This window comes from Carassius auratus, chromosome 22 (assembly GCF_003368295.1).
Source record: "Carassius auratus strain Wakin chromosome 22, ASM336829v1, whole genome shotgun sequence".
Taxonomy (NCBI): domain Eukaryota; kingdom Metazoa; phylum Chordata; class Actinopteri; order Cypriniformes; family Cyprinidae; genus Carassius; species Carassius auratus.
Window position 1 is genome coordinate 32,026,958 of NC_039264.1, and position 10,239 is coordinate 32,037,196.

Here is a 10,239-nt window from a genome sequence, read left to right on the forward strand (position 1 = left end):
TTGCATTCGGTCATTTGGTACACACGTGCACCGTACTGAAAGCCCTGTATCGAAACGAATACACGTACCGTTACACCCTTAGTAAAAATCATTTAATTTATGAATTAAAAAATAAGCTAGTAATATAGTAAAAATTTATAAACTTTATCTAGGTTAAATTAACCCCTTATGCTGGGTTAAATTAACAACCTAATTTGCTATGTAAAATTAGATGAGTTCTGTCCTATATTTACCCAGCCCTTTGGTTAATAACAACCCAAATTGGGTTGATATTAACCCAGTGTTTTTTAGAGTGTAACTCGCTACTTGAGTAAGTTATATATTGGTAACTATTAGGACTGCAACTTTTACTTTTACTTTTACTTGAGTACAGTTTTTGGCTGATCTACCCTCCACTGCCAGAAAGAGATTTAATGCACAACATGCACAAGATAATATGCTCATAAAACCAAGTGAGTTAGCATCTGAGCTCAGTGAATAAACATCTATGCCTATATTTCTTATTTTAACAAACACTTTTTTTTTTCTCATTTGACATACAAACTAGGAAACCAACAAGGCAAATCACTTCAATGAGACAATAACACACCGTCTAGAAAACCACAAACTAAAAGGAATATTTATAGTTTTTTTTTTTGTTTTCTCAACTGTTCTAGATGTCTTTTTTTTTGCACATAATGGTGGACTGACAGTCTTTGGGTGTGTTTTAGAGAAGAAGTGTTGTTGAACACGTCGGTCTTCAGTCTGGAGGAAGTCAGCAGAGAGTTCACTTTGTTCACTGTAAAACCCGACAAGTTAACTTAACTCAAATCGTTTGAGTAAACCAATTATCTTGACTGTAATACCCGACAAGTAAACTTAACTCAAACGGTTTGAGTAAACAGATATCCTTAAGCTATGTTAACTCAAACCGTTTGAGGAAACCGATTGCCTTAAACCATTTAAGTTGAAAAAACTAACAGTTATGAGTACTCTGAACTTAATTCAGTTGAGTTCACTGAAAGAAGATATACATTGCAATTAAGTGATTAAGTGATTAATTGAGCTTTAGTGATGAACACCTGCTGTTAACAAACATAATTACTGAAGAAAAGAGAGAAAGGAACAACAGCTGACTTCAGACACAGCCTCACTCAAACCTGACAAGTTATGTTAACTCAAACCATTTGAAGAAACTGATTGCCTTAAACCATTTAAGTTGAAGAAACTAATAGTTAAGAGTACTCTGAACTTAATTCAGTTGAGTTCATTGAAAGAAGATATACATTGCAATTAAGTAATTAAGCGATTAACTAAGTGCTGATTGAGAATTAGTGATGAACAGCTGCTGTTAACAAACAGAATCACTGAAGAAAAGAGAAACACAAGAACTACTACAACTGACTTCAGACACAGACTTAGATGAAATCAACTGAAATAAAATACATGAAATCTCTCAAGATCTGATTAAACAACCCCACAAACAGCATCAGCAGCTCCACTTATTAATAACCAGACTGACTTTATTTCTGTCAGACGTCTACAGAAGATCTTATTGAGAATGAACTAAGGTTTAGATGTTGATTTATTGTTTCATTTGAAGTAACCATGTTAGAGATCAGTGTTTGCTTTAGTTGGGCTCTTGACCCTTGACTTCTGTCTTAGTCTTTTCTTTGGCTGTTATAACTGTGTGTTTCTAAAACACTTTTGTTGTAACTCAAAAGCCCAGAAGAAATGCCATCAGGTGTTCACCTGTACCTACATGTAGATTGTTGTACTTTATAGCTGTGATGATAATTTTTCACTATTATTCACAAATATAGATCTATACAGAGTCTAATCTCTGATTAAACAAATGTGTAATTAGTAGAAGAGTACCTAATAAAAATGACACTAAGAGCCAGTGATTCTGTGATAATCAGTTAAAAATGATTTCATTAACATTTTGTACACATACATTTGTCTTCTATGCCAGTAGCTCGTCACACACAGACATCAATAATCAGAATATGAACCTCAACAATGGTGACAAAAAAACATGCTGCAATGCATGCTGGGTACTATTGTAGTACAAAACTCATCCATGGCTCCCAGCATGCTCTGCAGCATTTTATTTTTTTTTCTTTTATGGTCACCATTGTTGAGGTTCATATTCTGATTATTGATGTCTGTGTGTGACTAACTGACACCAGGGAAGACCAAACTGTTTGGAACGTCTTTGTATTAACTGATTATTACAGAACCACTGGCTCTTAGAATCACTTTTACTATAGTCAATTTAATTACACAACCCATATTTCATCAGAGATTAGACTGCTAGCAGTTGAATAAGTATATATAGGTTGTTAAACCAATATAAAATATAACAACCTACATCTAGGTACAGGTTAACACCTGATGGCATTTCTTCTGGGCTTTTGAGTTACAACAAATGCGTTTTAGAAACACATGATTATAACAGCCAGAGAAAAGACTAAGACAGAAGTCAAGGGTCAAGAGCCCAACTAAAGCAAACACTGATCTCTAACATGGTTACTTCAAATGAAACAATAAATCAACATCTAAACCTTAGTTCATTCTCAATAAGATCTTCTGTAGACGTCTGACAGAAATAAAGTCAGTCTGGTTATTAATAAGTGGAGCTGGTGATGCTGTTTGTGGGGTTGTTTAATCAGATCTTGAGAGATTTCATGTATTTTATTTCAGTTGATTTCATCTAAGTCTGTGTCTGAAGTCAGTTGTAGTAGTTCTTGTGTTTCTCTTTTCTTCAGTGATTCTGTTTGTTAACAGCAGCTGTTCATCACTAATTCTCAATCAGCACTTAGTTAATCACTTAATTACTTGAATGCAAAGTTTTAAAACTTACATGGTTTAAATCAAGGCAATCTGTTTACTCAAACGGTTTGAGTTAAGTTAACTTGTCGGGTTTTACAGTGTACATCAGGGCATATTTCCCAAAGGTATCATAAACATCGTAAGTTTATCGTGTAGCTCCATTAGTTTCAAAGCTTATGATGCTTTTGGGAAACTCAGCCCAGAACAGTGTAAATTAAATAAAAATGTTGGTAAGTTGATAGATTCAGTTTCTCTGTGCCCTGTCTGGACTTTTATGTTGAAGTATTTCCTGTGCCTTGTTTGTAGTGCTTTTGTTGATTGGTTCGATTGGTGTTTCCTATTTAACACTCCCACTTGTTATCTTGTTAGCGTGTTCTTTTCAGGGGGGCAGGGATTCATATTTTTTGGAAGCATCCCTGTGCGCGGCCATTAGCTAGCGGACCCCAACCTGCTGTTAGCATTCCATTGGCTCCCACTTATTTTGGCGTCACTTTGACAGAGAATAACTTTACATCTGAGACGTTTAAAGACTCCATTTGTCCATTAATTATTTCTAAAGAAACACGAAAATATATAAAAGGCCCCATTACCTTGTATCTTACCTTATGGCCCCGTAGAAGCAGTTTTTGTAAAAAATAGGCTAACGATTGCTTCATAACCAGCGATTCTCTGTCGCACAGTAGAGAAATTACCGTATGGACAGGAGGAGAAGGTCGTAGAGAATCTTTTACTGTCTATGCGGCTATCGGGGGGACAAGGAGGCATAAAGTCAAGTGAGATAATTCATCAGAATACTTACTAAAATTTGCTCCTGTTCACGCTCGGTGGGTGATTCAGATTTTTCTTGGTACAGCGATTGGAAGACTTACAGGTTGCTCACGTGACATCTACGTCATCAAGCTCAGTTTGAGTCTGCGCAGTACTCCCGACCCCCAGAATTAAGTGCTTCTAATCGACTTCACTTTGCTCTGTTGAATCCAATGGGGTCGCTGTGTCCATTTTTTTTCTGTCTATGGTTCTTTTGTGTATAAATTAGTGATGGGAAATTCAATTCTTTTCTGCGAACCGTTTTTTTTTGTACTGTTCGATTCAATAAACCGGTTGACAAAAGTATTGAAGATATAAAGTAAATAAATTTGGTGTCATTATAAAATAGTTATTTTATCACACTTTCCGATGTTTAACAAAACAGCAGTATCATCAGTTCATCGGTTCACAAATAAGACGTGTCCAACAGAAACAATTCGTTCATCATCTGGCTCTGCTCATTGGTTTATTCTGACTCAGGGGGAGTGTCAGTAACATTAAAACAGCTTAAGTCATTTGTGGATTAATGTTTATTGGAGACGCGAACCGTTTCAAACGATTCAGTTTGATTTGGTGAACTGGTTCAACTGATTCAATAAGAAGAACCGGTTAAATTGAACGATTCGTTCGCGAATCGGACATCACTAGTATAAATAATGCTTTTGTTCCACTTGTTGTTCGTCAGGCAGTGTTTATGTTTATCCGTCTTTCTGTGTTCCCTGGCTCCCAGTGTCCTGTATTTTTTGCCATATTTAAGCACTCCCTGCCCTTAGATCCTCGCCTCTGCCTGCTCATTGTAACATGCTGCTGAAGGTCAATAAATAATAATAAAGAAACTACTTTTCAAACAGATATGTCCACTACATACATTAAAACAGAGAACACTCATAACATAGTCATGATTACAGCTGCATGTGTTTGGCTTTCTGGACATAACAAGCTTGCTCGGTAGCTTAGCTAGTCACGACTTGTACGTATGTGAAAGCATTGGGTTTGAATTCTGTGAAAAATATGAATTGCGATGAAAGAGCAGACAGATAGAAAAAACTAGTTTAAACGGCTTGCTTGCGATTGCGTTTTAATGTTGAATTCACTTTTGTTCACACTATAGGTTTCGGTGTAGTGCAGATGGTACGTTATTTTAAAACGTCATGGAGCATTAGTTATAGCGCCACTCAATGGACATTTCAACACAGAACTGTAGTAACACGTACAAAACCAATTTCACATAACACTGATCTGTTCTGGGGAAGAATAAAAAAACAAACACTTTTTAGCAACATTTACTGGACATTTCTGTTGGAAGCTGCGGTGATATATATTTATTGTTATATTTTTCGCATCTCGCGAAAACATTCCCACAGGGACGTTTTCGTCATGAGACCACCAACCCTACCAACATGCAATTTGCAGATTTTGTTCAGAGTTTCTTTCCCCAAAAATGGTCCTCCAGCAGTTGTTGGTATGTTTTTCAGGTGTTTCTGCTGCTGAACGAGATAAAATGAAGAGAAAGTCTGTGAAGGAAGGAGAATCTGTTACTCTAGATCCCGGAGTAATAAAACAACGAAATCATGTGATGACGTGGTATTTTAATGACACTCTCATCGCTGAAATCACTGGAGATCCCAACAAGTCCTGCACAGACTTTCATTGTCCTGAGAGGTTCAGAGACAGACTGAAGCTGGATCATCAGACTGGATCTCTGACCATCAGGAACATCAGAATCACAGACTCTGGACTTTATCAACTAACGATCAGCAGCAATAATCGTCGTCGTCGCCGCCGCAGCATCAGCAGTGTAAAGAGCTTCGACGTTACTGTCATTAGTAAGTGTCATTGAGATATACAGGCATTTGGTCTCATACAGAGGAATATAAATGATGATATAGATCAGTCTGACTCATTCATTCATACACACTAATGACGGTCTCTCTTTCGCTCCAGATTCAGGTCTGTCTCTGGGTGTTGTAGCAGGTCTGTCTGTTATTGTTCTTCTGCTGGTGACTGCAGCTGTAGCTCTTGGTGTGATTTTCTATCACCGCAGGAGCTTTAGAGATGGCAAGTTTCGCCTATACCACATTGAGAGGAAATCATCACCTTTATTGAGCAAAATCTGTAATTAATTATTTGTGTGATTATTTTTTAGGTCACGAGACTTTGCCGCAGGAACAGGATTAGTGGGTAACATGATTTGTACTGAAGGATTATTCCCATTGATAGATCTTTCCCTAAAATACTGTATCTAATGATCATCAAGGGGCCACTGACTCAGAACGGGTTTTTCCATTCCACCTCGGTACTTTCCGATTGTTTTTCTGTGTAATCACATGCTAGATAAACGTGTTAGACTGCAACACTTGTGTCTTTTACATCACATTACTCACAGCATGACGTAAACATGAAGTGTTTTTCCTGTTATTCTTCTTCTTTGGAATATCATTGTTTTACTCTATTGTCTCCAGTTGTTGATTATTATCTTCACTTGTTGATTATGGCCTCCACAGGTATTCCATTGAACATATAATGCTTTGCTAATATTTTGCCACGGCTTCATCAATAAGATGCAACGAAGACAAATATTGAGAAAAACTTACCATTATAACTGGAGGATTTTAACTACTTCTTAGTAAGAGTTTGATTTGAACTGCTTAATTCACCAACTATAAATCCCCCATATTTCTGCAACAAGGAATATTTTGTTTGTTACATACAATTTAATACTGCTTTAGATGATCTGACATGATCTGAACTGTCACTGTGGATAATATGAGCTGTGTGACGGGCAAGGCATTCTGACTTCTTGTTAATAATCAAGTTGTGCAACACTTTATTTTAAGGTGTCCTTGTTACACATGTTAAATGCACTTACTATTATAATAACAATAAATTATGCATAATTACATGCAAGTTACACTAAGCCAAACTCTAATTCTAACCCTAACCATATAGGAAGTATGTAGTAAATATTACTCAGTACTTAAATTTGTAATTACAAGTACAACAAGGACACCTTAAAAAAAGTGTAACCCCACGCTGTTCAAAATGTGTCAGTCATTTTGGTTCTGGATATATATATATATATATATATATATATATATATATATATATATATATATATATATATATATATATATATATATATATATATATTTCTTTTTTTCTAACAATGGTAGTTAATGTTAAATGTAGCACAGTTTTAGTATTTTGGAAGAAAAGAAAAAAAAGGTGTCATGTACTGTACTAGACTCATAAGCCAATGATTTATGCTGCAAGTTACAATACGTTCTCTCACTTTTGAACTCTTGTTTTAAAATGAACTAGTATTATATTGTATCATGAGGTGCATATTGTTTACACTGACTTTGTGGTTTTACAATAAACTGGGTAAATGCTGTAGTGTTATTATTCACAAAATGAGAACTTTATGTCTGTAATGAAGGTAAGACTGTTGGGGTAGGATGACCCCCTAAAAATTAGGACAGAAGGATTTTAATAATAATTACATGTCATTAAGTTAAATAGTATGTAAAAGCTCTTCATTAATCAACTGGCAAACATCAAATGAGTTGTTTTTATTATTAAAACATTTTACAAATTCAATTATTTAAAAGCATGTACTTGACAGAAATATAAAATTGAAGGCATATAAGAATAGAATAAAGTTATAAAAAATACTCTGACCTACAGAAAGCCCTACACCATAACAAAGCTTCGCTTGGCATCACTAACAATACCTTTAGACCACATTCTATTTTGAATGTCATTTTTATTTCCTCATATTGTGATTTATACTGTATATCATATGAAAAAGCATGCTTTTTAAATACGTTTGCACCAACACATAAAAGCTCTTGTTGATTTTATTCATTTGAATTTAAATCATTGAATATATATGGTTATATTAATAGCTCAAAATGCCAACATACGTCACAATATTTGTACAATCTGTTCTCATTTTAGCCACTGCTAGATCTGATGTCATAAACCAGAACTGCTGCGGTGGCCACTCCCACCAGAGCCGAGAGGACCAATCGGATCACAGCTTCAATAGAACCACAACAATGGACACAGACTTCTGAAATAATAAGTTAGCAGTAATAAATTAGTGATTTTCAACAAACCAACTTAAGTCTCTGTCAGGAATTTAAAAAGAGCAGGTACTTTTCTGTCAATGTAAGAAAAATTATACCTTTTTTGAAAAATAGCTTTATGCTAAATAACTATGAGCTTCAAATGAAAAAAAAAAAAAAAAAACACATGTATCAGCTCTGCTGTACCTTCACATGGTTGACAGAGTTGTGTGATGTCCAGATGTGTGGTCTGGTTTGTGATGGGATTGTTGATCACACAGCTGTAGCTGTTTTTCTCCTGATATTCCACCTCCAGAGGTAGAGAGAGACTGATGCTGAGATCAGACACACTGATGCTGGACAATAAACTGTTTCCTTTGTACCAGGAGAGAGTCACATGACTCACATTCACCACTGAACACAACAATGAACAATTCTGCTGTGATGAAGATGATGATGAAGATGATGAAGATGATGATGAAGAACATTGTGAAGAGTTTCTGCTGATGACAGGAACAGACAGACGAGCTGAAAAAAGAAGAGAATAATTTAGGGAGTATTTGACAAGACATTGCTTACTTCTTGAAATGCTTCTTGATATATTGTTCAGTAATCTGTCTCTAGGGTCACTTCTTCCTTTGTATTAATAGCTAATGTGTTGCTATAAATGTTGACACTTCTTTAAATCTTAAAGTTGTGAACTTTATATTATACATTGTATAATATATTAATTCTAACACTGCAGAAATTCTTGCTTATTTTAAAATACATTAAAGTGAACTTTTATATATTTTTTAAATGAACTTTGAGTGTCTGTGCAAAGCTCACTCCCACGGTTCAATGGGTTGGTTGCCATAAGAAATAGATTTAAACATTAAACTATTAATATTTACTTCTCTGAAGTATATTTAACCAATCAAGTGTGAGTCTGAGACACAGCAAACATTTATTACTTTGTACACGTTCATGTGACTTTCAGTAAAGCTGCTGTGAAGCAAAGGGTTTTGTGAAAGATGCTACATAAATATAATAAACCCAAATTTCACTTTTCATTAAAAGTAAATAGAATTAGGTATTTTGTGAAATTCCCTGAATGATAGTAGTATTTAAGGGCAGACAATAAACACAATGAACTTTTCATAGTTTGTGAAAAGATGCTTTAGAGTCCTCCAGTTTGTAATTGTTATTACAGTCTTGTATTTTTATGTATCTGTATTCATTCCACAGGACCATCAACTATTTTAGAAATGAACTCGAAATCATGAAAGTTAAGCCACTGCACTGTAAAACCCGACAAGTTAACTTAACTCAAATCGTTTGAGTAAACCGATTGCCTTGACTGTAATACCTGACAAGTAAACTTAACTCAAACGATTTGAGTAAACAGACATCCTTAAGTTATGTTAACTCAAACCGTTTGAGGAAACCGATTGCCTTAAACCATTTAAGTTGAAAAAACTAACAGTTATGAGTACTCTGAACTTAATTCAGTTGAGTTCCCTGAAAGAAGATATACATTGCAATTAAGTGATTAAGTGATTAATTGAGCTTTAGTGATGAACACCTGCTGTTAACAAACAGAATCACTGAAGAAAAGAGAGAAAGGAACTACAGCTGACTTCAGACACAGCCTCACTCAAACCTGACAAGTTATGTTAACTCAAACCGTTTGAGGAAACTGATTGCCTTAAACCGTTTAAGTTGAAAAAACTAACAGTTATGAGTACTCTGAACTTAATTCAGTTGAGTTCACTGAAAGAAGATGTACATTGCATTTAAGTAATTAAGTGATTAACTAAGTGCTGATTGAGAATTAGTGATGAACAGCTGCTGTTAACAAACAGAATCACTGAAGAAAAGAGAAACACAAGAACTACTACAACTGACTTCAGACACAGACTTAGATGAAATCAACTGAAATAAAATACATGAAATCTCTCAAGATCTGATTAAACAACCCACAAACAGCATCAGCAGCTCCACTTATTAATAACCAGACTGACTTTATTTCTGTCAGACGTCTACAGAAGATCTTATTGAGAATGAACTAAGGTTTAGATGTTGATTTATTGTTTCATTTGAAGTAACCATGTTAGAGATCAGTGTTTGCTTTAGTTGGGCTCTTGACCCTTGATTTCTGTCTTAGTCTTTTCTTTGGCTGTTATAACCATGTGTTTCTAAGACACATTTGTTGTAACTCAAAAGCCCCGAAGAAATGCCATCAGGTGCTTACCTAGGAGTAGGTAGTTATACTTTATATTGATGATGATAGTCATCAATTATGGAACTGTACGAAGTCTAATCTCTGACGAAATATATGTGTAATTAGTAGAAGTGGACCTAGTAAAAATGACAATAAGAGCCAGTGGTTGTGTGATCATCAGTTAATATACAAGTAACTTTCCAAACATTTTGTACACATTAATCTTTCTTCTATGCCAGTAGTTGGTCAAACACAGACATTAATAATCAGAATATGAACCTCTACAATGGTGACGAAAAAAACATGCTGCAATGCATGCTGGGTACTATTGAAGTACAAAACTCA

At 35.1% G+C, this 10,239-nt stretch overlaps 1 long non-coding RNA gene across 1 annotated transcript; it reads right to left on the reverse strand.

The window, feature by feature from the left end:
- Positions 1-7,440: 7,440 nt before the first annotated feature.
- On the reverse strand, positions 7,441-7,939 carry LOC113040410 (uncharacterized). The gene is made up of 2 exons (XR_003275220.1): positions 7,899-7,939; positions 7,441-7,696 (listed from the first exon to the last, which is right to left on the reverse strand). It is a non-coding gene; the product is annotated as an uncharacterized LOC113040410 (long non-coding RNA).
- Positions 7,940-10,239: the final 2,300 nt, after the last annotated feature.